Source organism: Cyprinodon variegatus, unplaced genomic scaffold (genome assembly GCF_000732505.1).
Source record: "Cyprinodon variegatus isolate N-32 unplaced genomic scaffold, C_variegatus-1.0 Scaffold765, whole genome shotgun sequence".
Lineage (NCBI taxonomy): Eukaryota > Metazoa > Chordata > Actinopteri > Cyprinodontiformes > Cyprinodontidae > Cyprinodon > Cyprinodon variegatus.
Window position 1 is genome coordinate 201,393 of NW_015151218.1, and position 5,707 is coordinate 207,099.

A 5,707-nucleotide genomic window follows, 5' to 3' on the forward strand; every position below is an offset into this window, starting at 1 on the left:
GCTATTGATACCGGTATATATTAAAGTAAATTATTTAGCTCTTTATATACATTTTAGCCACTATAAAGAGCCGCTGGAGAGGGTCCAAAGAGCCATATGTGGCTCTGGAGCCGCAGGTTGCAGACCCCTGTCCTAGTGGGTCATAAGGAGGACATATTAAGACTTCTTTTAATAGCAGACTTGGACAGTAAAAGTCCAAAGTTACTCAAATAAAGTGTCCAACAATCTTTTCTAATGACTGTAAATACCTCCACTACTTTTTGGACCATATCTTGATTCATTTTTTAGCATTAGTCCTTCAGAACGTTTTTTTTTTTTTCTTTTTTTTTTATGGACTCATTCCGAAGCGATAATTCCCCTCTCATGAACCATTATTCATTTTTATTTCTTTTGTTTATTTATGCTTGGGCTACTGGTGAAGCTAGAAGAAAATGAAAATTTCTTACAGTGGCATTAGATAGCTGGATAATTTTGAACTTAATGAAATGTTTTTTTTATACATAAATAAAACAAATTATTTATTTTGATTATCAATAAAAACACAATCCAGTATGATATTCTATTATGATTTAAATGCTGAATATCACATTTGTGATTTAAGGGATTTCACAAGCTCCAAGCTTTTCCTAAATAAAAATAATAAACATCTTACTGTTGAGTAGGCCAATAGTCAGTTTTGAAGGCCATAACACATTTTAATGGCATCATGCATATTAAAAAACATTTAAAAGAACTTGTACCAAACAGCTTGCAAAACATGATTGTATCTCAATCTCTAAAATTTTGATAACACACTTTAAATGGTATCTGATTTTTCGCAAAAAGTTACATGTTATTTTCATATTCCTTTTCGCTTCTTGGCAATATTCCGTACCAGTTCTTTGAATGTATCCAGAGAGGGGCCAGCAGGGGCCAGTGCCCTGTTGTAATCAGTCGTGTCCCCTTTTATGGCCCCTGTGGCAAAGACATATTGCAAAATAAATGTACAATAAATAAACTAGGAAACGTATGTCCTCAAACAGAAACAACAGGCTCTTTGGATCAATTAAATTTTTTTATATTTATAGCTTTATTTTATTTCTACTTTTATTTTATTTCTGCTTCAATCATTTTGAGATATGATCATAGCTTTCATCTGCTTTACCAAACAGTTCTAACAGGACGGTTATACTCTATGTTAATTTAAGTGCAGTTATAGGGAGAGGGGGTATGAACATTTTTTTTTACTTCTTTATACCCCTTTTCAGACAATTTACATTAATCAATGTCGTTTCTCTGGCTGTGTATATCCACAGGTTTATTTTGTGGAGGGTTTGGTTTCTATTTATATTCGGGTGAATTTAGTTAGTTTGGAAATTGGGGTTTGGTTTGGTTGATGTTAACTAGTCTTTTTTGTGTGTATTTGGTTTATTTATTGTTGTTTGTCAAACTGTCTGTCTGAAATAAATTCATTCATTCTTAGGTTTCGAGGGCTGCAAATGGCTCTTTGGTTCACTTAATATTTTAAACAAGGAACTTTTGCTCATTATTTTAATGGTTTTTGTCACATTGGGTTATTGTGTGTGGACCTCTAAAGAACGTTTCATTGGAAAAAAGACTGAAAAATGAATACATAAATAAAGAAGCCCAGGGCTGTTAATGCTTCTTCATCTATTCCCCACACTTGTCTTTGTTTTTCTACATTTGTACATTGTATGTTTAAAGACTTAAATACAGGTCCAATGCTACTTTCTCCAGATCAACAAATATATCAAATATGAGCAAGGAAACTGCATGTTTCTTTAAAAAAAAAAAAGAAAAATTCCTCATGTATTGCCCAGATCAGATACAAAGAATGTCTTCAGTACTCATTTCTGCACTTTGTGCCTCCATTAAAAGAATATAAACATTTGATCTAAAACCATAATTTTGTACTGCAACAGCCGAAATAAAAAAAAAGTGGAAAAACTTCAACATATTTATTTAAGTCCATTTACCAAAACTTGTTGCACGATATTCTTCACTAAGTATTTAGACAATTTGTTGTTTAATAACCTTTTCCAATCTTTTTTTTCTATCTAGTTTCATAATTAGGGCTCTTCTACCATTATATCCACAGCTCTTCTCCCACCCTCTCACCCTCAGCCTCTCTGGCCGTCCCTCCCTGACGCCGCTCCCTATGTCTCCTCCTCCTCCTTATGCGCTCCCCCTCATTCCTACAACCTGATCGCTCCTAACAATAAGGTAAAGCCCCCATCTGCATGCCAAAACCTCCGAACTGTCTCCGTCCATCCCAAAACTGCTTTTTTCATTCCTCACACAACCAGTGTTTGTTGTTGTTGTTTTTTTTCCTCTTCTTCCTTGTTCCCTCCTCTGGGAGTCCGGAAGATTCCACATCTTCCCACCGCACTGAGCTACCACACCTGTCTGAGGCATCGCATTGGCTCATCCACCTCACCGATGGCAAATCAATTCGCATCATGGTCAAAGCGCACAATCTACAGAGAACTACATTTTCATTTAGAGAAATCCCCCCAAAGGATGGGAGGTTGATCATTGCGGCATGCTCTCATAACAAAAGAAAAAGCAACACATGCATTCAATCCCCTCCCGCCAAACACGTGCAGCTCCGCATCAATATGATGATGGGGCCGCAAAATGACCGGAATTGCATACATTCATTGTGTCATGTTTATATTATTATTCCATTTCGTAAACACGTGAATTTTTTATTTTTTTTTTTGTATTAATGAAAGGGAGCACTCTAATTACTGCAGATTGATGATGCAACTTCAGACCATTTCTCATGATTATTAAGAACTTTTAGGTTCACACATGCGCGAAATGATGCAGACACAATCTGGGGGCCCCTGGCCGGTTTGTGCAGTTGGACAGAGAGCCCTCACATGTTGCTGCCTCCGGCTTGTTTGGATAAGAGAAGAAAAGGGAGGGGTTTAAAGGAGGAGGCTTTCTTTAGGCGCTTGACGTTGACCGTGGAGGGACCTAGGACCAAGGTGATGCAACTTCCAACTTCATTTACCGGTGGGAAGAAATAAGTCGGGGGGGCTTGAAGTGAAGTGAAGGGCGCGCCGCACCTCCACGCGCAGATAACGCCTCCTTAATGAGGGAGAGAGGAAGGGTAGGTTGGGTTTCAGCTCTGATATTTGTAGCTCTGTGGGTCAATTAGCGGGGAGTTAGGAGCCATAACCATAATGAACTCATCTGAAAGGACCTGATTGTGTTTCATTTTGGGGGGGTTGGGGATATATTTTGACTTAACTTGCATAAATGTATAAGGCTCATTTGTTGGAGGGAACACGTGGCAGTGAGATCCCATTCATTATTACTATTCATTACACAGAAAGCCAGGGACGCTGTGGGGAGGGGGATTTGTAGTGGGGGAGGGGCATCATGTTTTTTTTTCCTGTACTGCCAACCGCTATATTTAACAGTGGATGCTCTATTATTCTCTATTATTAACCACTTATCATCCATAATGTAATCAGTATGATCAACAATTAATTGGAGAAAAAGATTTGTCTTTTTTACATTACACAGACTCTTGCACTTGTTATGTCTAAGTACAAGTTTTGTTTATTGTTATTCCACTAGAAAATCCCTCATTCTTGATCTCATAGATTCAACGAGGTGTCCGAAACACCAATTTGAACATTTTAACTGATGGATTTTTTTTTTTTTTATAGATTTGCACATTGTGGTTGTATATGGTGGTATATAGTCAGCTACAATACTACCAGAGGCTGAGTTTATTATTTTGTTAACAATGTACAATTGGGACTAAATATCCCTGCTTTAATTATGACAGGAAAGTATTTCCCACACAGTTATAAGACTAATCGCTTTATTTTGTTGATATGATTTTGTCAAAACCCTGACATACCGTCTGAAGTTGCAGCTGGAATCAAGACTCAGCAGACCAGGTATCATTTTACATTTCTCTTATTGTCTGATTTTAATGGGCATAGGCTAATTGATGCCAGAGTTGTCAACAACAAGTACAAATAACAAATAACAAAGTACTGTACTTAAGTACACTTTTAAGGTATCTATACTTTACTCCATTATCTATTTTTCTTCCTACTTCTGACTTCTACTTATTTTAATTTCACACACGTATCTGTACCTTCTATTCCTTACATTTTGAAAACTGATTTTACTCGTTACTTTTGGCTTCGGTTTAATATTTATAAATATTTATTTCACATCATGTGTGCCATCCAATGCAGATCATTGGCGTCATCCACATCTAGTGAAAACTAGTGTCATTGGAAGAGTCATATAACGCCATCACTCATTGGTTAGCTAAAGGAAATCATCAGAAGCAAGCAGGTGTTGTTGAATCTGCAAACGCAAATTGTCTATGCCATGCTACAATGTTGGATTCAGAAAAAGATGTTGAAATGTCTGAAAGGTCGGACACAGGCAAGAGCGTATCGGCAGATGGAGACATAGACCAACAAGACCTCCCTCATCCTTGGCCCTACCTCAAAGAATTTTTCAAAATAGTCGAAAAATTGAGCTTTCAATTCATATAGTGGCATCTGGCTGTTTTTTTTTTTAAGGTTACTTTATACTTTAAGTAGTTTCTGGAGCACTTACTTTTTCACTTTTACTTGAGTAAAGAGGTCAAGTTGATGCTTCAACTTTTACCAGAATCCTTATAAACTGCTGTACCTATACTTCTACTTAAGTTACAAATGTGTGTACTTTTGACAGCAATGATTGTGCCTTAGTTTTCTGTTCTCAGCTAGGTCTGGCATTTTACTGCTGATGCCCCTCTGCTTTAAGGTTAAATGTTTTGTTCATTCAGAAAAGAAAAGCAGCATATGTTAGTCGTAAAAATGACTTTTTTCGGCCTTGGTGTCCTCTCACCTTTGACATAAAGGGACTTTTGTCCATATATGCGAGCTGCACCTATCAGCACCAACAAAGACACCCTGTAAAAAGTAATATCTGACAGTCAAACTGGAACCAAGCATGATAGTGACAATGATGAGGGATGATTTAGAATTCAGCAGCACAGACATTATAAATGCCCTGGCAATATGTAGGCTCACCCTTACTTTGACCATATTGACAATATAAAGATGAGATTGTGACCTGACATTTGAACTTGGCTGACCATCTTAGGTGTTTTTTTTTTGCTTGTTTTTTTTTTTAGTTGTTGTCTAGATTCTAAAGCCACTGAACTTCTTCAATGTTATTGGCTAATCTGCTGCATGTGTTAAAAGAAACAAAGCTGGTTTGCCAAATAAATATAGTCAGGATTTTTAGATATAAGCAAAGCAAAAAAAAAAAAAAACTTCGAAATTGAATAGAGGAAAACGTGTTTCTTGTTCAGGACACAAAACACAGGTTACATAACTTTATAATTAATAGATCAAAACTAAAAAAAACAAAAAACTCAGTAAAAGCTATCTTGTCAGCTCTTGACAGGATCAATTCGAAGTGTCTAAAAAAATAGATCTGACAAGTCAGTGGTGAGTTAATTGGTCACCTAAGGTGGTACATTTTAGGAATAAAGGCTGGAGATGTGTCATCCAGTCAAATAAGAGAGGCATTGAAGCTCAGGTTGTTGAGATTTATCCAGATAAGAATTTAAAATAATTTAAGGTGAGGAAAATACAACAGTTATCAGTAAATTAATTCCAAATACCACAGTGTGAGAATGCTTTGGGTGTTTTTCTTTTCTTTTTTTTTTTTTTTT